Source organism: Chionomys nivalis, chromosome 24, assembly GCF_950005125.1.
Source record: "Chionomys nivalis chromosome 24, mChiNiv1.1, whole genome shotgun sequence".
NCBI classification, from domain to species: domain Eukaryota; kingdom Metazoa; phylum Chordata; class Mammalia; order Rodentia; family Cricetidae; genus Chionomys; species Chionomys nivalis.
The window spans coordinates 39,711,591-39,738,429 of NC_080109.1; the positions used below are offsets into that span (position 1 = coordinate 39,711,591).

The following is a 26,839-nucleotide window of genomic DNA, read 5'->3' on the forward strand; positions in this document are numbered from 1 at the left end:
TTGCTCTATTTTGAAAACTAAATAGTTACCATGTGTTTTAGGTAGTGAGCATAAGTTATCTATCTGCTTTCAAAACTGACAAGAAATTAAAAAAAAAATCTAGACCTTTTTGCCCCATCTGCTGCGAGAATGAAGACCATTCTCAGCAATCAGACTGTCGACATCCCGGAAAATGTGCACATCACTCTGAAGGGGCCCAGAGGAACCCACCAGAGCTGAGTCTCCTCAGAAAGAAGAAGAGGCTCCGGGTTGACAATGGTCGGGTACCAGAAAGGAGCTGGTCACTGTCAGAACCATCTGCAGTCACGTTCAGAGCACGATCAAGTGTTACACGGGGCTTCCGCTACAAGATGAGGTCTGTGCTTGCTCACGTCCCATCAAGGTCGTTATTCAGGGGAATGGGTCTTTGGTTGAAATCCAAAATTTCTTGGGTGAAAAAATGTATCTGCAGGGTTCAGATGAGGACAGACATTACTCGTTCTGTCTCTCAAGCCCAGAAGGATGAATTAATCCTTGAAGGAAATGGTATTGAACTTGTTTCAAACTCGGCAGCTCTGATTCAGCAGGCCACAACAGTTAAAAACAAGGCTATCAGAAAGTTTTTGGACGGTGTCTATGTGTCTGAAAAGGGAGCAGTGCAACAGCCTGGTGAGAAATGCCTAAGTTACCCAGCTCCAGAAACAAGAGCCTGAACTTTAAGTATGATTTAGGGTGTCTTTTGGGACAATAAAAGACTTATATTGAAAAAAATATCTAGAACAAAGAACAATGATTTCAGGCTAATCTGTGTGCCAAATTTAATGAGCCAAGATGAACTCTAAAATAATTGTTATTTTCAAATTTTTTTAATTTCATAAAATGACTCACTAATACAGTCTATTATAGAATATTCTGACAACCAAAGTCCACACACACATAGTTATACAACTTTAAATTTCTACAGGAATAATTTATTGTGGACATACTTTTCTATGACTTGTGCTCTGAGTTAATGGTTTGTTCTGAGAAATTTCCAAGGCAATGAACAGAGCTCATCTGAGCAACTATGTGATAATATTCAGTAGTGGACTGCATATAACGTATTCATCCATAACTATTAATGGACCCTTTTACAGCTTCCAGTTTTCAGGCTTTACAGGAAACAGTGCAACAAAAACAGATGTTCCTCTCGTCATGCCTTTTCTTGAGACAGCATCTCACTGTTTAGCCAAACTGTCCTCAAATTCAAAATTCTCCTGCAGGAGGCTCCTGTGTGTTGGATTTGCAGGTGTGCAACACTGTGCTCCGCACTCAAGTATTTCCACACAATTAGAAGATACAGAGTGTATCAGTAAGGCAACAAAATATTCTGTTAACTCTTTATCTGCTTGCCTAAAAGAGGGCTTCGATGGCTCATACCCCATCTGAGCCAACACAGCTTCTCCTGCACAGACAGCACTCGCATCCTTAAGAACCTGCTCCGAAGAGCACACCCAGTTCCTGCGGTGGCCCATCCAGGGCAGTGCAGACTAACCCTGGGAGCAGTTTGCCCTTCCTCCTTCGCTTCACTTCTTCCCAACCTCTCTCTCTCTCTCTCTCTCTCTCTCTCTCTCTCTCTCTCTCTCTCTCTCTCTCTCTCTCCTGCACTTGTATGTACCAGTAGCCAGTTGTTCAGAACGTCAGGACACACCTCTCCAGTGTTGGTTCCTCTGCACTCACATCCGGGGAATGCCTAAAAGGTTTTGGCAGCCGTCAGTGGGGTGCTGATTTCCAAGCCCAAAGGTCAGGGGCTCTCTTTTAAGCAACGGCACTCGTTACTAAGCCAAGCCACCGTGTTCATTACAAGAGAAGACTTGCTTGCATTCCGTTTTTATTGGCCGAAAGAAAACCCTACCATGCTTGGCTTCTTGCATGGTCTATAAATAGATGTTCTCATTCAGCAGAAAGGAAGCAGAAATACGATAAGTTTTACATAAGGTTCAGGGTCACCGTGGAACACCCACACCAAGTCTCTCTGGAGTTGCAACAAGCCTTAGCCACAACTCCCCACCTGACAACTGTGGAAGAGATCTGTAGGAGAACCAGTGTCCAAAGAGATCAGAGAGTATTTTTAGACTTCTGTGGAGCCAAGAGTCTTCCTTTTAGGTGTGGGTTTCACCTATTAAAATTCAATGATCAGTTTTCTAAATTTCATTTTAAAAAATGCTTATGGAAATACTCATAGTGCAAAGCACTTGCGGGGTGGGATGTGGGGGTCCACGGGGCCCCTGTAACCAGGACCATGTGCTTGAATTCATCCCAGCTCTGTTTTCGTTGGTGTTCCTACCTGTTTCCTGTTGCCCTGGGTCTTCCCAAGCCGCAGGTTGTAAAGGCTCCTGCTGTCTGGCCCTGGAGGAATGCTCACCCTTACACACTGCCAGTGAGCACAAATGCCAGGTAGTGAGTCAGGCAAGGGCAGTTGAAGATGACATTCCCTGTTTGTGTCCAAGGAAATCTGTTGAACAATATTTCCTACAGGGTTGAATTTAATTTCACCATGCTAAAGAAATCAAGCTTTCAGATACTGTGTAAATAGTTTTCTTATAAGGATGTAAACAGGGCTCAAGTTTCTCAGTTCAATGTTTTATTTGTCTTTAAATGGTTCAGACAGGAAATGGCCCAGTGGGTAAAGACACTTGCAAGACTGGCAACCTGTAACTCATATAAAGGCAGATGGAGAGAGCCAGCTCCACAAAATTGTCCTCTGCCCTCCACATGTGTGTTATGGCGTTGGTGCACACACACACACACACACACACACACACCAGTAATAATAACTAAATAAATAAAATTATTTTTAAGAGACTCAATTATTCTCTGAGTTTTCAGAATTGACATTCAGATCAGACTCCTCATTCTTGGGACACTGTTATACAATGTCCTGCACTGTGGCATAGAAGTAAGTTGAAGGCTTTGTAGGCACGAGGCCTTAGGTTCATTCCCCTGCACCAAGTGGATATATAGTATATAATACCAGCAACTCTCCCTTGAGAAGACCAAACCCAGTCCTTAGGTGCTTTCTTGTGGGAATGCCTTTCTGACTCATAGGCTTCAGGTTTCCAGTGCACACTGATATCGCTTAATAAACTTGGGCTATGCTTCAGAATACATGTGTATAACAGAACTGAATGAGAATCAAATTCGAATCAGATTTCCAAATGCACAGAAGAAATTAGAGATAACTTTAAAAATACGCTTGTAGATCCAGAGTAGATTGTGACTGTGATTCTGGTTTATTCTAAAGAATCTAGGTGCCTGCCACATTTTACAATACTCATATCTTATAAACAAATGCTTTAAAAAATTCTCATTGTGTTCTGAAGAATTGGTTCAGTGCCATTCAGTCTCATACGCTGTTTGACTGATTGCACTGAGGCCAGGGGTGGGGGCACACACCTTTCCTTTGATCCAAGCACTCGGAAGACAGAGTGAAGACAGATCTTTGTGAGTTCGAGGCCAGTCTGTCCCTCCAAGTGAGTTCCAGGACAGCCAAGGCTGTTATAGAGAGAAACATCATCTTGAAAAACAAAACAAAACAAAACAAAAAGAAGAAGAGGAAGAAGGGGAAGAGGAAGGGGAAGAGGAAGGGGAAGAAGAAGAAGAAGAAGAAGAAGAAGAAGAAGAAGAAGAAGAAGAAGAAGAAGAAGAAGAAGAAGAAGAAGAAGAAGAAGAAGAAGAAGAAGAGAAAAGATTATGTTGTTGTCAAGACAGGGTTTCACTTCATAGCTCAGGCTGCCTTCAGTTTCACAAAGATCCTCCTGTCTCTTCCCTCTGAGTGCTGAACTTAAAATGATTTTTAAGCTGGGCGGTGGTGGCGCACGCCTTTAATCCCAGCACTTGGGAGGCAGAGGCAGGCGGATCTCTGTGAGTTCGAGACCAGCCTGGTCTACAGAGCTAGTTCCAGGACAGGCGCCAAAGCCACAGAGAAACCCTGTCTCGAAAAAGCAAAAATAAATAAATAAATAAATAAATAAATAAATAAATAAATAAATAATAAAAATAATGATTTTTAATTATTTCATAATAAAAAGAAAAACTGCATGTGTATACACACAGACATGAGTGGGGATGTCAGGTGTTAACATGGCAGGAGCAGTGACTCATTTCATTCCTGTAAGGGACACTGGGGTTGGTGCTACAGTTATTACTCATTTTCTATTATGGGGGTGTGACAAACGCTGGCCTCCAAACTTTGGACACTTCCACTCTATGGTCAGGAAACCGAAGGCATAGAGATGGCTACTAACTTACCCAAGCTCACACAGCGTTTAAATGACAACGCAGAAGTCACTGTTTGGGGATTTCAGAGTGTGAGCCAGCTTAGGTGAGGCTTCCAGGTCTGCCGGCTGGAGCCTTTAATACCAGCCCCTGGAAGAGTGGGACAATACTGTTGTGAGTTTGAAGTGAGCCTTGGTAACACCGTGAGTTCAAGTTCTGCCTGGGCTACATCGCAAAACCCTGTCTCCAACAGACAACAAAGAACTGGAACAAGATGGCAACAGTAAACCTAAAATACTAACGCAGTTGACAGCAGAGAGAAATGACCTGGTCATGCAGTGCTGGGCACTGAACCCAGGGCTTCGTGCATGCTGGAAAACTACTCTACCAGTTGAGCGACATCCCCAGACTCTTGTGTGTTTTTGTTTTGTTTTGTATTTTCTGTAATGTTCAGGAATTCAAAGTGAAAGTGTGCTGGGCTTGTTAAAATAGATAAGCAAAAGATTATTGTTAATAATCTACTCACGGCAACGTTTTCCAAATGACAGGTCTTGACCCATTTTGTCATTAACTAAGTTTAGTTAGCAGATTCAGAACTTTTTTTTTTTGAAAAGATACAGTGTAACAAAAGAGAATACAAACTAGGAATGCATTCATAAGCCAAGAGCTTTGTGTGTCGGGAAGCTTTGCTTACTGATGTATATACATGTGCGTGCGCTGGATTACCTTGGAAAACGTGCTTCTGACTCTGGGTTTAGACTTTCAAAGGCTTGAAAGCAATCACATTTATTTACTTGTTTCTTTGAAAATGCTCCTAGGACAAGAACATTTCGTGGCAATCAGATGTTAAACTGAAGGGACTCCATTTATGCTTACATAAAAGACCCACAAAAGGAAAGTAATGTTATTGAAATCTTTAAGGTACAAAATTCACTGAAAAGTCAATGACTATTGACCATCTTGACGTCTCTACAACTAAAGGAAAAAGGTAAGGCTAGCCAAACAGTCTGTAAATGAAATATTGACTTCCCCTGTATATCCTACTTGTAGAAACCCTATTACATCCACTGAACAAAAGTGAACTGAATTGAAAACTTCATCTCATACTATATATTAGACCACAGCTTTGCTATTAACTTAGGATAGATATGTAGCTAATATTTAGTACTTGATGCTAGGAGTTTGAGATTTATAAGAGACATATTTTTATGAGAATATAGAATTAGCAGTACTAAGGGGCACTTTTGCCTCCCAGCAAGCTAATATTTTCTATGTCTCAACAGAGCCTCTGCTGGGCTCATCTCTACTTTTTTTTCATCCTGCCTATTTTACAGTTTATCAGGCTCATGACTTTGTCACATCTGCAGGCAAGCTTTGCACATCCTTAGGCAAGCTTGGCTGTTTGGGTAACTGGTATATCCTAGTAGGTGCCAGCAGCGGCACGGCGTTTTCCTGTCCATCTGTAGTTCCAACCCAATTGAAACAGACACTGTTGAAAATGGACCAGAGCTCTCACACACAGTCATAATAGTGATAGATGAAATGGAAAGAAACTGTTTCTTATCACAGTAATTACAGTGTGTGTGTGTGTGTGTACGTGTGTGTGCGTGCGTGTGTGTGTGTGTGTGTATGTGTGTGTGTGTGTAGGTTGTACATGTGAATGTAGAGGTTAGAGAACAACTTGCAAGAGTTAGTTCTTCATCATGTGGGCCCCGGGAATTGAACTTGGGTGATCATGTTTAGCACAAGTGCCTTTATCCCGTGATCCACCTCACCGGTCCCTAGAAGGAAATGTTTTGAAATCTAGGGTTACTAGACGAAACCAAACCAAACCAATGGCACTTGCCACTGTGCGTCTTCTTTCAGAAGCCCAGCTCTTAATTTCAGGTAACACGAATCTCTACTTTCTCATTGTTCTTCTCACTGTGCTGTGCGGTTTCCTAGTTAGTTGAATGTTTGACCTTTTTAACTGCCTTCCTTTTTAGGCAAAAAAATAAAATGTGAAGTTTGCTTCTCGGAAAGAATGCCTGGCTTCCTCTAGAGCTTTGAGTGTGCCTTGCTCTGGGCTGCAAGGGAGCCCAGCTCTTCTTTGGAGGGCTCCCTGACTGTAGGGTCATCCTGTGCTCGGTCACTGGTCATGCAGAGGCGTGTAAGGATCAGAGTCTATATGTCCCACATTTATGGCTTATCACCCAGAAGAAGAGGGATAAATTCTTGTACAGAGAGCCAACCCTGGATATGTGTGTGAAGTTCTCACTATTGGGCTTTATCACTTAAAGACACATATTTAGATCCAGGCCTGGCGATGTTCACCGTAACCTCTGTCAATTGGTGGGTCAACGTAGGAGAATTACTGAACCCTAGGATTTTGAAACCAGCGACCATTTGGAATGGGGAAAATACCCATGCAGGCCCTGAGGCGCTGTTCTTTATGTGGACATTTTTATATTGATAATAACAGAAATAAAATAATGCCATCAAAAATAACCTCCACAGTATTTTCATATAGAAAGCTGGCGCCTTTGTGGTCCTGGGTGTCTTGTGCGCTTTGTTGTTGTTAGGGCTGGGCACCAAGACAGTGCTTGGCCCCAACCAGTGCCTTTGCTTGAAGGATCAAGAAGACAAAATTAATAAGTTGTTCCCCAGAAATGTCCTTTACCAAGGGCACACTTTTCCCTAAGAAGATAATTCTTAATAGAAAAGGAAAAAAAAAGTTTCTATTTCCCAACCTCCATGAAAACTGTTTATAAAGCAAGAGTACAAAACAGAAACCCAAGGCATGCAACTTCCAGAAAACCAGCGGTGCTGAAGTACCAGGCCTGTTGGGACACAATGTGACTGACTTCTCTGTCCATTTTCCTGGAGAAGTGACTTTACTGGGTCTTTTTTTAATGAGAAATTTCTGCCAATTCTCATTTTAAAAAACAATATAAGCTATTACAAAGGATATTTTACAAAGAGTATGGCTTTATTTTTCCTTTGAGGCTAGCTATCACTAAGTAGCTCCTGCAGGTCTTACACTCCAAGTTCTCCTGCCTCAGCCTCCGTGGTGCTGGCCTTACAGGCTACACCACACCCGATGAAGGAATTGTATCTGTGGGTAAGTGCTGAACTTGGTCCAGTGTTCCCCATTTGTGTCCTGCTCCCATGGTTTCTTTATAACAGTAGGCTGCTGTCCTTGCTGCATCTATCTATCTATCTATCTATCTATCTATCTATCTATCTATCTATCTATCTATCTATCTGCTTGATTGTTTGTTTGTTGTGACAAGGTCTCCTGTAACCCAGGCCAGTTTGAACTCCTGATCATCCTTTTAAGTGTTGAAATTACAGGTGCGCATTACTGCTATTTCTAAACTTGGAAGGGGGGGGAGTTATTTGCTTGCTTGTTTGTTTGTTTGTTTGCAGAGAACAGAATGAAAAACTCACAGAATAAAAGCAAACAAGCAAATGAGTTAAACCAGATTGAAATGTTTCATTAAACTAAAAAAAAAAAAAATCAAAACAAAAGATTCCCTGAGTGGCATCTTTCCCATCTCTGCCCAGTTGTGGCTCCCTGAACCTGAAACACCCTCCTCACAACCATTATGTACTTAAAGCAAAACATTTTAATCAAATTCACATGCAGATTAGATGGGCTCTGACCGATGTCTCTTATCATCACCGGCCAGAGCTGGGCTTCTGCCATGCTTTATAGAGTTTTAGAAGAATTTGCTTTGATGCACCTTTCATAGCATTGTGAAATAGAACCTTTAAAAATATATTTTAGAAAGCAAATTCCCTATCTTTTTATTAACTTGTGAAAGCATTAGTCAGTAAAATTTTTTAAAGTTATTTATTTTGTATTTTTTGGCTTTGAAATTCCTCTTGTATTCCTGTTGTATTGGAAATTGGGGGAAGACTACAATTAAATTTTACCTGTATTTCTGGCTAATTTGACTTTTTATCCCAAATATTTTGAACAAGTCTGAAGTCTGTATGATCTGTAGTTACCTTTCAGAGTGTCTCATGGAGACAATAAAATCAAAATTAGTAAGGGTGATTAGTGCCCAAAAAAATGTGGTAAAATTGAAAATACCTTTTAGTGGTTTGGAGTTTTTTTGGTTGTTGTTTTTGTTTATTGGTTTACAGATAACCTTTGAAAGTAGGGTCAGCAAGATGGCTCAGCTGGTGAAGGCTCTTGTAGCCAAGTCTGAGTTTGATGCCCTGACCCACCCAGTAGAAAGTGAGAACCAATTCCTGACAGCTGTCTCTGATTACCACACACTCTCCATGCCACAAAGGTGACCCTATTACACACACACCACACAAACATATACCACACGACACACACAAACATACACCACACTACACACACAACACACATACCACATACATAAACACAATAATAATAAATGAAATATAAATAATAAATGAAAGATAAAAATTAAAGCACTTCTAAAAATTAATAATATAGCAGAAATAAAAGCTAAATAGAGAACTTGAAGGAATTTTTAGAAAAGAAAGCAAAAACCATTTTTAAAGTAGAGAAAAAACAATTGGTCATCAGTCTAAATGATACAAGATCCAAAGAGTGAGCATTGAAAAATGAGGAGCAGCTGGATATGCTATGGAAGAGCTGGGATCCCTGGTGGTGGAAGGAAGGTCAAGAGTTCAAGGCAGCCTGGGGGACTACAAGATGAGTTCAAAGTCAGCCTAGACACACAATAACAAAGAAACTAAATAAGTAAAAGCAAAATCAAAATAACATAAATAAAATGGAGAGAAGAGAAAGTGAGCAAACATCATGGCAGTAAGTGACTCGTGTAAAATGTTGGCGAGGCGGAATTCCCAAAGGGATGCTGGAGGAACAGCAATGGTGAGCTGGGGATGTCGGGCCAGGGCATCAGGCTCCAAGGAAAGATTTGTGAGAAAGGAACCAGCAAGAAGGAAGGGAGGGTGCTGAACCTCCAAGACTAACACTGGTTCTTTGGAGAGAGAGATGGCAAAGCAATAGGTTAGCCAATTGTGTCTGGCCAAAGGGAAATGCGCAGGGATGGGTGTTTCAAGCTTTTGTAAAATGCCTAGAAAATTAATTGAGTCTTTTGTTGATAGAATTTTCTTTTATAAGAATTAAAACTAAAAGGGGGAGATATTTTTTTTCCAGAAGAAAGAATATACTGTATACTCTAAAAGTATCTAGACTGAGATGCATTACCCAAGACCAAGTCTTCAATCAGTAATATTTTGGGGGCTGAGGAGTAGAACAAAGTTCAATTCTACTCCAAAGATTTAGTTCCTGGCTTTAGAGTCCTTATTACATATCCACGGCATTGTATCACTCTGTGTGTGTGTGTGTGTGTGTGTGTGTGTGAGAGAGAGAGAGAGAGAGAGAGAGAGAGAGAGAGAGAGAGAGAGAGACTCTCACTGGGATCTGGGCTCACTGATCAGGCTAAGTTGGCTGGCCTGATGCCCTTGTATCTGCCTCCCCAGTGCTGGAATAGCAGGCATGGGCCACCATACCCAGTGTTTTTAAGGGCTTCCTGCCTACTGGGTAAGAACTTTACCTGCTAAGTAACGTCCTCGAGCCCACTTTTGTACTTCAGCTAATTTCCTTTTCATTCCTTCTTAAGCAGCACCTCCCACCCAACCGTCCTCAAGTTCCCCCTCAATTAACTGTAATTACACTAAGATGTTGTCATGTCACGGTTAAGAGCTCGAACTTTAGAACTGGGAAGATTGAGTCGAATGCTAACTTGACTCTTTATTTGCTATATACTTCAGTTGAGTTGCAAAATATAGCACAATAATGTCTATCTTAAAGGGGAAATGAGGGGGTTCAATGAAGCCATATAGAGAGCAGCCATGTTCTCGGAAGCCCTTAATTAAAACGAAGCTTCCCAAGCTTTTACCGCTAAAGTCATATTAGGCATGAGATTCATTTCTTAGTATTTCCTGCTTTTTGATACTGAACTCTGAGTAGTTATTGGATCATAAAATTAATCCAGTGGATCATGATGAACATTTTAAGACCTGGTAGAAAGCACCAGCGAGTAAGCCCACAAACTGTGCAAAGGGCTTGATTTCAGTGGTCAATGCATGTTGGCCTGGATGCTATTTGGATGTAGTGATGACTCTTTCCTTTTAAATAAAAGCAAAGTTATAGAAAGATATATAGAAATGTTGTAAATAATTGTAAACATTGCTCAAAGTCTTTTTTTTCTTTTAGATTAAGACAGGACCTCTGTTTTTTATTTGTGTTGGTTGGTTGGTTAGTTATTTTTAAAGACAGGGTTTCTCTGTGTAGCCCTGGCTGTCCGCTGTGTGCCTATAATTCCAGCACTCCTGAGGCAGAGGCAGGCAAATTTCTGTGAGTTCGAGGTCAGCCTGGTCTATAGACCAAGTTTCAAGACATCCAAGGCTACACAGAAAAATTTTGTCCTGGAAAAAAAAAAAAAAAAGGATAGGATCTCATTATGTACTTCTGGAACTCACAGAGATCTGCCTACCCCTGCCTCTCAAATGCTGCTTAAAGGTACACACCATCATGCCTGCCTCAAATTCTTTGCTATAATAGTAATTATATATTCATAAAAATGCAAGGTCAAGTCCATGTTCCATCAAGAACATATCTGATTCTCAAAACTACAGATGTCCCAAATGTACTTTCTGTAATCTTTGGAATTCGAGTTCATTTTCCTTTTAATCCTGAAAAATAAAATTCTGAAGTTTATATATTTAGTTCATAAAAGGTCTTTGTTAAAACCTTCACATTTTAGTTGGCCATGGTGGCATATTCCTATAATACTGGCACTTAGGAGGCAGAGGCAGGTAGAGCTCTGTGAGTTCAAGGCCAGCCCTGTCTACATAGCAAGTTCAGGCCAGGCGGGACTACATAATGAGAAATTGCCTTAATCTTCCACCTCCCCCACCCCCCAAAAAGCGTATTATGAAAGAAGACCTATTCCCATCACTAGATCCAACAATTCTCCAGTAAATGAATTAGGGCATCCAGCAGAAATGGGTAATTCCACAGCACAGGAAGGAAAGTATACAATGAGTCTGAAGACAGATTTCAAGATGGGCAAAGTTTGTGAACTCATCCACCAAATTGAAGAGGTCCCAGTCACTAAATCAGGAGCAAATTAAGACTCAAACATTTAGAAAAATAAGTAACTCTAAAATCAGGGCAAGAAATATAGAAAACAAGCCAAGAGCATTTAATAAAAACAGAAAACAAAGTATTAAGATGTAATAAATGAGGAGTACATTAGAACACACCAAAGCCAGGGCTGAGGATGCAACCTAGTGACATAGGCTGCTTCCCGGCACACACAGGCAATGAGTTTTATCTAAACAGTGCAGAGGAGATAAAAGACCTGAAAGCGGGCTGAATGATAAAGCTGCAGCGATCTGAGCAAAATGTCAGAGTTCAGTATGGCAGTGTAGCCCTGCAGGCCAGGCACTCAGCACGTCAGGCAGAAGGGATCTGAGTCCAAACCAATCTGAGCAACAGTCGGCTGGGTAACAAAGTTTGTTATGGAACAAGTATCTATGAGTCTTTAGTGAACTGAAGGGAGGACCCAGTCAACCAGTAGAAGAAGGCTTGGGGTTCATTTGCTAGGTAATAGCAGTGAAGGAAAACCATTTTCAAATTCTACCTGTGCACACCTGTCCTGGAGCTGGGCATTGGCTCCTCTTCTCCCTCCCACTTTTCTTGAGGGCAGGTCAGACTTAATGGCATTCAATGATTAGGGTACAGAGAAGACATGGTAGCCCTGGACAAACCTTAACCAAGTGATAGGGCTAATCTTAATATCATCCATCTGTGGGTTAATGTGTTGAGAAAGGGACCTCCCTGCTGGGCAGGCCTTACCCCAAAGCAGAGTTTGGTCTAATTAGGAGAAAACCGTTAAATAAAACCAAGTTGAAGGACATTCTGCCACATTTTGAATGCTGCCAAGGTCATGAAAAACATGGTGCATACCTGTGATCCCATCAGTTGGAAGATGGAGGCAGCAGATTGTGGGATCAAGGGTACACTGGGCTACAGACAAAGTTCAAGTAGCCTGAGCTACATAGTGAAATTTTTGTCTCACAAAACAACAACAACAACAAAAAAAAACTCAGATGCACACACAAAATATAAGCAAAAACTGTCATAGGTCAGAGGAGACAATGACACATAACTAAATGTAATTTGATATCCATGACTGGATCCTTGATCACTTAAAAGAAGAAAGAAAGAAAGAAAGAAAGAAAGAAAGAAAGAAAGAAAGAAAGAAAGAAAGAAAGAAAGAAAGAAAGGAGGGAGGGAGGGAGGGAGGGAGGGAGGGAGGGAGGGAGGGAGGGAGGGAGGGAGGGAGGGAGGAAAGATACTTCCCGTCCAACACAATCAGTCCAAGTCAATCCACATCAAGCAAGTCCAAGCTGGAACTTGGGTGCTAGAAGGCTCCTCTAGCACACACTGAGCTCTGGGTTCATCTCCAGTGCTGACATACATTCAGGCAAACACACATACACAATAAATAGATAGATAGATAGATAGATAGATAGATAGATAGATAGATAGATAGATAGATAGATAGATAGATAGATAGATAGATGAATGAATGAATACATAAACAAACAAATAAATAAATAAATCTTTACAAATAACCCTCGCTTGTTGGTGTTTATACTCCCTCAGCAGTAAGGAGGTACAGGAGGGAGGACAGGGAGTTCAAGGCCAGTCTGGGATGAGAGGGATCTTTTGGATAAATAAGTGGGTTGAGTAAGGTTGGCAGCATCCATGCACAGTGCTCTGCCCTCGTCGGGCTGTAAAGGTTTTCTGGAAGTCAGGAAATTGCTGGAAAAGCAAATGAGGAATCTAAAGAAAGATGCTGGCTGGTGAAATCTATTTCATGGGCTTTCAGTTACAAGTAGATCCTGTGTTCTTCACAGTTTGATTGGCAGGTCACCCTTTTGATTCCTCTCCTGAAACCCAGGTTCTTGTGTGTAGCAGGCTCCCAACCAGAAGAACGTTACAGAAGCTTTAGGTTTTTGCAGGTATCACTAAGGTCCCAAGAAGTAAGATCACACAGCCTTTGCTTCCTGTCCCACACTGACTTGTAGTTTTTGTCACCTCAAGTACTAAACCCCCAGACTTGTAAAAATATAAAATCTTTGAACAGAATGCTGCTTGATCTAGTATCGCAAGTGTGAGCTACCCTGAGATGACACGCTGCACAACTGAGTGTCACTGTTTATCTCAAAACTGTGAAGTTCCCTGAGCAGCTCCTGAGTTCGGTGCCACATCCCAATGCCTGTTCAGCTGTGGCTCTATTTCATTCCACTTAACAAGGGTGTATCATTTGATCATAAGAATCAGTTTATCTATTTCGTAAGTAGAATTGTTTTATTTGCTCTTTGACAACGTCACACATGTGAACAATGCAGCTTGATCATAAGCTCCCCCAGGATCAGCCTGTCTCAATTTCTTCTCTGCCAGATTTAGTCTTTTTGCCCCTCCCTCTTTCCCACCCTTCCTTCTTCCCTCCATCTTCCTCCCCCTCCCTCCCTTTCCCTCTCTCCTGCTTCCTCTCTTACTAATTGTGACCTCAAGTTCATTCCTTTCAAGAAAACTCCTTGCTGGGTGGTGGTGGGCACAGGCCCTTAATCCCAGCACTTGGGAAGTAGAGGCAGGCGGGTCTCGGTGAGTTCAAGGCCAGCCTGGTCTACACAGCAAGTTCCAGGACAGCTGTTATACAGAGAAAGCCTGTATCTAAAAACCAAAAACAAAAAAACAAAAACAAAAGAAAACTCCTCTTAAACAATCTTATACCCCTAACTGAGTACATATGTAGGGTAAATGTTTACAAATTGAATGAATGACTTAAATAGCATGAGGAATTAAAATATATCTTCATGGATTGTTCAATAAAATTATGCATTTGTGTATCAATATAGCTTTTTATAATTTTCATCAGTCAGAAAGAGAGAATAGAGCCGGAGTGAAGTTCTCATATTTTTCCATCTATTGAGAGTTTAGGTGAGACTTTTTAATATGTTTATTGTTCATTATTATTGGATTTCATGTCTATTACTTATGTCCTTCTTCCAATTTCCTATGAGATAATTTGAATCTTATGACTTAGAAGAGATCTTTGTTACCAAGATTACAAGATTAAGCACTAAGATCAAAGATATGAAAGCATTGAGCAGAATGTTTCTTTTTTTTTTTGATTTTTCAAGACAGGGTTTCTCTGTGGCTTTGGAGCTTGTCCTGGAACTAGCTCTGTAGACCAGGCTGGTCTCGAACTCACAGAGATCCGCCTGCCTCTGCCTCCCAAGTGCTGGGATTAAAGGTGTGCGCCACCATCACCTGGCTCAGAATGTTCCTTGATCTAATATCAGAAGTATAAGCTACTTTGAGATGTGGTGTGGGAAGTCCTTCTGTATATGTGTTGCTTTTATCGGTTAATGAATAAAACTGCTTTTGGCCAATGACTTAACAGAGTATAGCCAGTCTGGAAGAGATATATATATAGAGAGAGTAGACAGAGTCAGGAAGAAGCCTTGTAGCAGCCACTGGAGACAGATGCCTTCACTGGAGCCTGCCAAAACATTGCCTGGTAGGCCATGACCTCTTAGTGATGCACAGATTAATGGAAATGGGTTAGTTTAGGGTTTAAGAGCTAGCCAATAAGAAGCTAGAGTTAATAGGCCAAGCAGTGATTTAATTAATACAGTTTCTGTGTAGTTATTTTGACTCTGAGCAGCTGGGAACAAATGAGCAGTCTTCCAACAACAGATTGGCATGCCAGTATGGGGCAAGAATTTCCACATAAAGTCTAAGAAAGCTTTTTTTTTTTTTTAAAAAGGGGGGGGGGCTTCTAGACCAACAAAAAAACGGGAGCCAAGCACATGTTCTTGGTAACAACATTTTTCCAGATGGGCTTTGTTTGCAAGGGAAGTGCAGTAAAAACTACGTGGCTTCTTTAAAAAAACAGCGGCTTCCTAGTTCGTCAGCACCAATGGCTCTGGCTCTTTCAGGAGGTCCAACTATGGAGCATTTAAATGGGTTTGCAGGTGGATTTCTGTGAGTTCAAGGCCAGCCTGGTCTACAGAGCAAGTTCCAGGACATGCTCCAAAGCAACAGAGAAACTCTGCCTCAAAGAAAGAAAAATAAGTAAGTAAGCAAATAAATAAATAAAAATTAAATCTTTAAAAAAAATTAAAAAATAAATGGGTTTGTGAGCAGCATGCTCTATAGACTGCTTAATGGCACAACATAGACCCGCTGTATACATGGAACTGGGGCAGTGTGCATGGCTCACAGAGGCAGTGAACATGTTCAACCATGTTGGACTGGGCAGAGCCAAAAGGCAAAGGAGCCTTAGTCTTAAGCCATGCTGCTTAGCATTTTAAGAAGCGGTCCTGGTCAGAAAAGGATTACAGATACACAATAAAGACAAATTCAGATGAAAAGGACCTCCAAATGGGTCACAGTGTTTTAAAAAATGTATGTAGGCTTGGAATAGAGAAGAAAAAGAGTATAGAGAGTTACAAAAAGAAGTAAATCGTTTTTAAAAGATAAAACAAAGTCTTTAAAGAGAGAGTAAACTTGTAAAAAGTGTAATAGAATAAGAAAAATAAGACATGTGAAGATGGAATATACACAGAGATTCTGGATTATGCATATTATTGTGTTTTCTTTTAATTTTTTGACTGGAAATGAGCTAAATACAGAGAGACATTTCATTGTAGAGACTGCTAAGCTAAACCAACATATATATTTTAAAGGTATTTTGAGTTCAAAATTTGGGTCTAAGAATTTGTTGCTTTGGAAAAGAGATTTTTCTTTTGTTTCCACAGAGAATGAGAACCTGGGGATTTCTTCTAGGATAATGTGGTTTGATGGACCAAGACCCCTCCAAAAAGTTACCGTGAACACTCCCAAAAATTACTTCACCCAACAAAAAGCAGAAGACAGTTTGGAGGAAACTACACCTAAATTCCCAAATATCGTTTATAAATATTTGTCTAAATTTAAAGGAAGATGTGCTATAGAGATTTGCATTGGTATGGATCTTGGTTTATTGATACAAATTTAAGGTGAATTTTGCTATACGTATATTTCTGCTCTTGTTTAAGGTCTTGTATTTGTGCAGCTCATTTAAAAATGTAATGTAGGCCTGGTGGTGGTGGCACACACCTTTAATCCCAGCACTCGAGAGGTAGAGGCAGGCGAATCTTTGTGAGTTCAAGCCCAGCCTGGTCTACAAGAGCTAGTTCCAGGACAGGCTCCAAAGCTACAGAGAAAACCCTGTCTCGAAAATTAAAAAAAAATGTAATGTATAATTAAGAAATATAGGTTAATAGATAATCATTTATAACAGTCAAGCTTCTAGTCATGTTAGTTGGGTTTTCTAGATATATAGAGATATATTTCAGTTAGACAGGTATTTTTCAAATCTTTCAGAGACCTTCAGAATATGTTTTAATAACTTAGGTCTTTTCATAACAAGAGACTCATCTGCTCCTGGCAGCACCAATCTACTTCAAGAGGATGATGGGCATCAAAGAGGCTCCTAATGGAGTTTGCTAGCCATTTGGGAAAGAAACTGTTCTTGCCTGAACTTCTTGATATTATGTTGTATGAAGTGGACATGCAGAACCCACAGAAAAATGACTACTGAACTTGCCTAAAGGTGAGAGGGTCCATCGGGGTTCCTTCTTCATGAAAGAACAAAAAGATTCTGTTAGACATTCTGCTGGACACAGAAGAAAGTGGCTGACAAGCTGCCATTACAAGGCAGAACAGATCTTCAATTTCCTGCTTCATGGAAAAGTCTACTGAATACTGTGGGCCTGTAGGCTGAAGATGGATGCCTCAATGTTATAGAAGAACTTTGGGTGACTGTCCAGGCAGAAAGATGTCACTGTCAATTCTAGACTATTGGAAGTTGCTTACAATGCACTTCCTGTTAACTTAGGTAATATTATATCCTTCTTTGGTCTTTGATGGAGTTGAAGAACAGATAATTATAGTTATATTTTCCTTAGTTATGATAAAAGATAAAGAAGATATAAATGTTGTAACTGTAATTTCTGCTTGATACCTGTTTTGTTATATGTAATTTTCCTATGTTAAAGTAAAACCTTCCCTTTTATTTAAACAGAAAAGGGGAAATGATGTGGGAAGTCCTTCTGTCTATGTGTTTCTTTTATTGGTTAATGAATAAAGCTGTTTTCGGCCAATGGCTTAGCAGAATATAGCCAGGCTGGAATAGATATATAAATGGAGAGTAGGCAGAGTCAGGGAGAAGCCATGTAGCCACCCACAGGAGACAGACACACCAGAACCTTGCCAGTAAGTCACAGCCACATGGCGATACACAGATTAATTGAAATGGGTTAATTTAAGATACAAGGGCTAGCTAGAAAGACGCTTAAGCTATAGGCCGAACAGATTTCTGTGTGATTATTTCGGGAGTCTGGGTGGCTGGGAAACGAACAAGCAGCCTCCAACAACAGAGATGACAGTTTGTATAATGTCACTGTTTATCTCAAAAGAGTAGATGGCTCAGCCTTTAAGAGCATGGGTTGCTCTTCCATAGGACACTGCTCACAACTATCTGTAATTCCAGTCTCCAGAGACCCTATGCCTTCTTCTTCCGGCTTCTGCATGCGTGCATATATGTGATGCATAAGCATGCATGTGGTGTGGTTGTACATTCAGGCAAAATACCCACATATAAAAAATAATATAATAAAACAAATTTTAAGGAAATAGACATTTGGGCCAAAAAACTGACTCAATGGTAAAAGCACATGCTGTCAAACTGAGTTCACTCTTGGGAAAAAATGTAAGAACAGAACAAATACTACAAAGTTGTCCTCTGACTTCCACACATGTGCCATGTCATGAACACCCTCTAAACAGCATGAATACACACACACATGCACATACTAATATTATGATGATGAATTTTACTTAAAGAAACAGCCATTTTTCTTTCATATGGTTTATTTTTATTGCTTTGTCATCCTTTGTTTATGTTCAGGGAAGCTTAACTCTGGTGAGAAATTTAAAATATTTAGTTAAGTATCCAATCTTGAGCAGTAGCTTCTTGGCTTTCAACTATGGCAGAACTGATCTGAAAGAACAAAATATCCCCGTACAGTAGCAATGCTGCAGGGATCTTTCTGGAATAAGTACTATGACACCAATGAGAGAGGAAGAGAGAAGACATCACAGCTGGACTGAAGCCAGGATGCTCCTGAAAGGCTTCAACCCTGGGTCTAGTTTGTAGCTGAATTCTAATGGTCTTAATAATAAAAACCCGGACTCAAATATCCCTATATCATTTACCCCTGTAAGTGCTGAAAGACCAGAGAAGTAAGGCAGTCAGTCACTAATTTTTACCTCAACAAAATCCTCAGACCAAAAGAGATGAGCTCCTGTTTCCTCCGGCCTTATATTCCTCCCTCCACCCAGCCATACCCCTTCCTGTCTCCACCTCCCTAGTGCTGGGATTAAAGGGGTGAGCCTCCCAAGTACTGGGATCAAAGGTATGAGATCCCAAGTGCTGGAATCAAAAACATGGGATCCCAACTGCTGGAATCAAAGGTATGAGATCCCAAGTGCTGGGATTAAAGGTGTGTGCCAACAATGCCTGGCCTCTATGGCTAACTAGAAGCTAGCTCTGCCCTCTGATCTTCAGGCAAGCTAATTTTATTAGAGCACAGACAAAATATCACACTAGTTTATATTCTCATTTTATATTTTAAAACCATAAGGTGGGATGGGCAAGCAAGCCAGTCTTTACAGAAGCTTACAAGGCAGTCAGCAGGTTGTTAAGGGCAACAACTCATTGTTTCAGTTACTTCTGTTGCAGGTAGCAAAAGAAGTCATGCCCAGCTAGTAGCCAGAGCAAATGGTGCTTTAAGTGATAGCACTAAATCTAATGTGTTTAATAATAAAAACCCAGAGTCAGATATTTGGGGAAATGCTGAGAGATCAGAGAGATGAAGGAGCAAAACTGCAGCCATCTTACCTCTCAAATTCCCAGCTGAAAGCAGATGGAGCTCCTGTTTCCTCCCTCTTTATCATTTCCTCTCTTTGCTCAGCCATATCACTTCCTGTCTGTCTATACAAACCTCCAGACATCTATGGTTAGTTAGTGGCTAGCTCCACCCTCTTTCAGGCAAGCTTTATTTATACAAACAACACATTAAGTAAGTCACTAGATAAGCTAATAAATCAATATCCAATAATTGGTCTTCTCTACCTTATTCTATTCAGTAAGAATGTATGTTAACAGGTACAAGGTCCTGGGTTTAATCCCACCCAGAATCATTAAGAAAAAATATGCATACAACTGGCCTTCCATATCTGAAAATTCCTGTGGTTTCAATGACCCTCGGGTCAAAAATAATTGAAACACACTGTGCAAGAACTGAGTATCTGCAGACCTTTCTTGTCAATATTCTCTAAGCAAGAGACTGGAACAACTCTTTATTTACATAGCATTTATATAGCATTGGTTACTGTAAGTACTGCAGAGATTTACATAACACAACACAGGGCTGTCAATGGATCATCAGGTAAGAGGTGCTTGTTAGGGTAGCAGCCCCCAAACCTGAGGTAGGCCCCAAGACCTTAGCACTACTGATTCCAAGTCCATCGTTCTGGGAAGGTCTCTAAATGTATTAACCTTGGTTTTTGGCTTCTGAAGCTCCCAGTGTAGTTCCAACGGGCTGATAAAGACGTTCTATTGGCTTAAACTTGTGTCTAAGTAGTTTTCTCTGGTGGTTACCTGACAACAGGCACCAAGTCTGATGACTTGAGCTCGATCCCCAGAGCTCATATGGTGGATGAAGAGAGTCAGTCCTCCCCAGTGTCCTATATACTGCCCATATCCTCATACAAAATAAATATAATAAAAATTATATCAAGTATAAAGGATAGTGTGTATAAGTTATGTGCAAATATATCCTTTTCTGTGAGGTACTGGGGTATCTGCAGATTCAGGTGCTGTTAAGTATACTGGACTCAGTTCCCTCATGGGTACTACAGGATCGTATCTACTTGTACAGTAGTCATGATTGCTTCTTTGCTTAAATTTTTGTTCCTAATAGAAAATATTTTTTTAATTTTTAAATTTTGAGACAGGGTCTCACTACTCAGCCCAGGTACTTGATGTAGAGACTAGGCTGCCCACAAACTCAGAGACCACTCTGCTTCTTTTTGTGGAATATTAGTTGAAAATGTGTCACATTGGTTTATCCTGTGGAATATTTGTCTAATGACGCAAAGATGTGTTGCGTTCTTTTATGTTGCATTTGTTGAATTCTGTGAAGTTATGCTACTTTTCCTGTTTAAAACACCTGATTGGTCTAATAAAGAGCTGAATGGCCAATATGTAAGCAGGAGAAAGGACAGGCAGGGCTGGCAGGCAGAATGAATAAACTGGAGGAGAAATCTGGGAAAAGAGGATTAAAAAGTGAGAAAAGAAAGAGGCCAGCCACCCAGCCGCCCAGCCAGAACAGGAAGGAAAGAAAAGGTACACAGAAATAGAGAAAAGCAAAACCCCAGAGGCAACAGGTAGATGGGATAATTTAAGAAGAGCTAGCTAGAAACAAGCCAACCTAAGGCTGAGCATGTATAAGTAAGAATAAGACTCCATGTGGTTGTTTGGGAGCTGGGCCCCAAAGAGCAAAGAGTAAGAGTGAAAGACAACAAGTAGAGCCTCTGCTGAGACCAAACTGTGAAGAACCACAGCTGATTTCAGAATAGATTCTGATGAAAGTAGTGAAGGAAGGCTGTGCACTTGTTAAACCAATTCTACTTCTGGGTTAAACAGCCAAGCCTTTGTGAGTTAACACATAATAGCTACATATAGTCCAAACTAGAAAGATGACAGACAGCTGGGTTGATAAGTGGGCATACCATGCTTCCAACACTCAGCGTTCACTAGTCACCAACCCAGAAGCTCACCACATCACAGGGTTGAAATGTTGATGCAATTTGTCTCTAGGCCCTGTCCTCCCATTCTGAGGTCAGCAGGTTGACCTGGTTGAAGTACCTGTTTTAGATTATTCCTCTCCAGCCATTGATTAGCTCTTCACAAAATTAGGCACAATTTGTTCAAAACTGTTTTAAGAAAAACTCAAAAGTTATTTTCAGCATCCCAGTTCTTGATCTCTTGAGGAAGAAAAACTATAGTCTCAATTAAGACAAGTTTAATTTATTTCCAAGTGTACCACTTTGGGAAGATTGAAAACAAGGGTAGTAGGCTACATATTCTTCTATTTTCCAGAAGTGAAGAATGCTCTTTTTCATCTTTCATAACATTTCAAAGTAACATTTATTCAAGACAACTTAGTCAAAGTGCTGTGACAAAACTGATCAAAATCTAAGGCTTTTATTTAGCTGTTTGAAAAGGAAAATGATCTGATCATGGTAGCACACCTGTAATCATAGCATCTGGAAGGCTGAGCCAGGAACATTAGAAACTGGAGGCCAGTCTGGTCTATACAGTAAAACAAACCCTGTCTCAGAAAAGGAAGGGTTTATGTGTGTTGGATTGAGGATTCCATAGTGTTTCTACCCTAGGGGAAAATTTTTCTATGGCAATCTGATTCACACACACAGAGAACAAAATGACCACAGTGTAGTTTAAAGCTCTCATTTGACTGTATTACTATCATCATCATCGTCATCATCATTGTCATCTTTGTGTGTGGGGGTCAGAGTTGACATCATCATCATCTTTGTGTGGGGGGGTCAGAGTTGACATCGAGTAGCTTCCTCAATTGCTTCCTCCTTATTTAATACTGTTTGTATATGATATATGGTGGACGCATATGCGTGTTACAGCACACACGGGGGAGGGTTAGAGGACAAATTTCAGGAATCATTCCAACCACTGAGGATTCAAGGAATCAAGCTCAGACTGTCAAGCTTTAGCAGCAAGTGCTTTCACTGAGTCAGCTTGTTGCCCCCACTTTAGTTTTTGAGACACTGTCTCACACTGAACCTGGAGGTCACTGGTTGGGCTACCCTGACTGAGCAGCAAGCCCTAGGGGTCTGCGCATGTCTGACTTCCCAGTGCTGGAACTACAGGCATTCATTGCCATGCTCAGTTTTTACAGCAATGTCGGGGACCTGAACTCATGTCCTTGGGTTTGCATGGCAAACACTTTACCAATGGAACTATATTCTCCAGTTGATTTTAGAATTTGGTACCATTACTTTAGTCCAGTAAATGATGTATTTGATGAGCTGAACAAAAGAGTTGGTCTTTTAGAGAAGCCTAGAGAGAGCAGAAACAAAGCACAAAAAGAAGATTGGTCATGCCAGTTACTTTTCTTCTATGGTAGAGATAGAGATTAAGACAAAATCTGTAGCATGATTAACAAAAATCCAGAGGCAGACATTGGGGTTCAACCTGAAGATCAGAAAAGCAAAGCAATCAACCACTGGCTCTTACCTCTACCTCAGAGTGAATTGGGGCAAGATCCTGTTTTCACAAGTTCTTCATCTCCACACACCTGAGTTCCTATTTCTTCCCCTTTATAGTCTTCTCTCCACCCGGCCCTATCCCTGTTTCTACCTCCCTTGTGCTGGAATTAGAGGCATGTGAAACCAAGTGCTGGGATCACTTTGTGATCTCTGTTTCTCTTTTTGACAGATTCAATCTTGTGTAGCCCAGTGTGGCCTTGAACTCAGAGATCCATCTGCCTTTGTCTCCTGAGTTCTGGGATTAGAAGTATGTGTTACCACTCCCTGGCTGTTTTGATCTCTGATCTTCAGGCAAGTTTTATTTATTAAAACACAAATAATATACCATTATATTTACCCTTATCTAAAATAAAAAAGGCTATAACTAATCTAAAAACTATATACAATAAGTATAATAACTATATATACCACGAGGATGAGATGTAATGTTCCCTTAAAAAACTATATACAATGTATACAAGCAATAAATACACCAACAATATCTAATCCATTTGCATGTGACAAATTCAGAGAAAATACTCCATTTCATAGCCTGTCTTGGGGAGACCAAAGTCTTAGACCAATTTATGTTCTATCTTAACTTGCTTTCTGCATCTGGTAAACAAGGAAAACTATATCTAGTCTTCAACTACCTGAGAGACCCAAGAAGGAAATAATATTAACTGAGTAAACAGGAAGTACAAGTAAACAACTTCCAAAAATTATGAGAAATGACAGAAATAGCTGGCTACACGGACAGTCAACCAAAGTTCTTCTGCAAGGTTGGGACATTCATCTTTGGCCTACAGGCCTAGAATATTTGAGAGACATTTCTGTGAATCAGGATATTCTGAAGGGCTGTCCCAGCTTGTCTTGACAATGTGTGGCAGCCACTCTCTTTTGTGTCCTGTTTGTTCAATTAGAACAGCATACCGCCAGCAGTCAAGGTAAGGGCATTTTATTTTCAGCAGCTTACTTTTACTATAAAGAAAGTAAACTCCATGTGGAGTTTCTTTGATTCCCATTATCTTTGGTCAACATTGAAAACAAACCTAATGTGACTACAAGTTTGATTATAATTGGTGATTAAGTGCTAACCTGCCTTTCCTTATTATCATAAACAGTTGATAATAATAATTTTCAAGGACCAGAAATTTTCATAACATTATTAAATAAATTGTAGAGGTACAATACCTTGAACAAGAGTAGCAATGAATTTATAGTATGTTCTAACAAAATTAATCTCAATATACAAAATTTGTATATAATATATAAAAGTCCAATCCAATGTAAAACATTTAAAACTTGTAGTTGCTTTTAAAAATTAGATTCAATAATATACTTTTTTATCTTATATTCTCCTTTTTCAGAGTAGATTCAATAATCTGCCCTTTTATCCTATCATATTTATATCCTCTTTATTCTTTTCAAAACAAGAACCTTGAATCTAATTTCCTTTGTTTAACTTTTTTCCTGACTATTACCAATAACAACTTGTAATCAATTTGCCTAGACAATGACAAATATCCATAGCCCAATGAGACACCAAAAAACACCCATCCCACCTCTTGGGAATGTGGGTGTCATATTCTTAAGTTTACTTCCTACTGTCTGGTGGTGATGGTATCTTTAGGGGAGCCTGAAAAGAAAAATTTTGGCTAATTGTCAAGTCCTGGGAGAGGTAGCTGTATCCTTTGCTGTTTCTCTGCACAATGGGAAAGTGTGGGGCTTCTCTCAGGTCCTGGCTAGAGTAGTCTGTTCCGCTGGATCATCTCGGCTAGCTACCTTGAAATTGTTCTGAGAAGTTTGTAGTCCAAAAGCTGATCTTTAGGTGGTGTTTTTCAGCTAAGTGGTGTTATCACAGTCCTGGAGAAACCATCATTGTGGGACCCCATCCTCCTCTTAGAGACTTCATAGGTTGCTGTTAGACATGCTCATGGTTCACTGAAGAAAACTGATAGAGACTCAAATCCGAAATCATGTACAGGAAGGTAGATGAAGACTTTTTCTAGAATTAGTACTCTATAGGGCCATTAATATCATGATAAAAAGTTTAGAATATATATATATTTATCTTATAAAATTTATACCTTAAGAAAAGCTGTTGAAGAGTCAATATAAAACCAGAAAATTATAAGATTAGTAGCAATAAAATAGTTCTTAAATTTTTGTTTTTCTTCTGTACCATATCAGGTGGCTCTTCTGACACGAGACAGAGATTTTGGATTTCACTTTAATAAGCATGCTTGGGTTTAGAGAAGGAGAGAGTCACACTCCAACTCCAAAGCCAGTTTTAATTTTTAATAGGACTGGGACTACAAAAAGACCACTTGCATTACATGTCTGTAGAGAACAGCACAAACAAACATTTGGGAAGATTTATAAAATGTCATCTTGTTGGAAATGTGATATACTAATAGGCTAATTTATTCTTTTTCATGAGACATTGTTTTTGGATGATTTGTCCTTTTTCTTCAGATGTCTCATTTATCTAGTTGTCTTCAGATTTCTTAGCTGGATGTCTTCATTCTCTGGAAAAGACAGAAACAAAACCCTTCCCAAACCCAAATTTTGGTGAAATTCTTGTTTGGCAAATTATATCTGATCAAATGAAAACATTTGATAGTTTTATAGGTGAGTTTAGATTAAATGGCCATGTTGTTTGATGAACTAACATTTCTTCTAATTAAGAGGTGTCCCTTGTTCAAATCAAATCTTTATCAATATTGATGGTATCCATAGCTTTTCTTCTGTGGAAACAAAAGCAAAACCCTTCCCCAACATATCACCTATCCTGGTTTTCATTCTGAGGTCAGTACATATTTAAAGTATTTTGACTGATTAAATTCTGTAGTTTTTTCTACTATCCAATGTCTCTCCTCAGCTGTTGTTTCTTTCTCAATAGCATTTAGAAAATTCAAAGTTAGTAAAGCATTATGTAATTTATTTCTGGGCATATTTATCACCACTTTCTGCTTATTTAACTATCCTTTAGCATTTGATTTGATCTTTCTATAACTTCTTGGTCTGTAGGATTTGTGTGGTATACCTGTAATATACTTTATATTAAAATAGGCAAAACACTGTTTGATTTTCTTTGAGACATATGCTGAAGCATTGTCTGTCCTTATTTGTGCAGGTATACTCATGATGGCTATATTTCTAGCAAATGTGTGATTGCCAAATTAGCCTTTTATGAACTTAAGCGGTTGCCTATTGAAAACCTGAGTAGGTCTCTGTAGTGAAAGGAGCGGCGGGGCTGTATCCCGCCACCCCAGCTCCCACATTGGCTAGCTTATGCCCCGAAATAATTACACGGAAACTGTATTCTTTTAACACTGCCTGGCCCATTAGTTCCAGCCTCTTATTGGCTAGCTCTTACATATTGATCTAACCCATTTCTAATATTCTGTGTAGCACCACGAGCTGGCTTACCAGGAAAGATCTTAACCTGCATCTGTCTGGAGTGGGAGAATCATGGCGACTCCTGACTTGGCTTCTTTCTCCCAGCATTCTGTTCTGTTTACTCCACCCACCTAAGGGTTGGCCTATCAAATGGGCCTAGGCAGTTTCTTTATTAATTAACCAATGAAAGCAACAGATTAGAAAGATGACCCTCCTCCATCAGGTATCAATGTTGTAGTGTACATATTTTAGTTTTCCAAATTCTACAAAATGGAACACATCCATCTGCCAGATTTCATTCCATTGAGTGCCCTGCAGGCAGTGGTGTTTGGTTGTATAAAGAAAAAGTAAAACATTTCCTCATCATTTCCTTAGTTTGTTGCCACGTGATGGAAAAGTCTTTTTTTAAACCTTTGCTATTGACATGAGTTTTTTTTTATTATTAAATTCTGAGACCTTCAGCACATTTCCAAACAATAATTGATTGATTTCTACATTATCTTGTGCTAGAGAACCTGACAGACCTGTATGGGATCAAGTTCATATTATGTATATGGGATGGTTCCTATTCCTGATTGTGTCTTGAAACTGAATAAATAATAAAGTCATATCATCTGGTATAAATTCAGCAGTTTCAATATGTAAAACAACTCTTTCTGCATACTGCAAATCGGTAACTATGTTGAAAGTTTTTCTCAACTTTGCCACACGTTCTATATAATCCAGAAG

General features: G+C 39.9%; 1 pseudogene; it reads left to right on the forward strand.

The window, feature by feature from the left end:
• Positions 1-129: 129 nt before the first annotated feature.
• Positions 130-25,947, forward strand: LOC130865777 (60S ribosomal protein L9-like; annotated as a pseudogene).
• Positions 25,948-26,839: the final 892 nt, after the last annotated feature.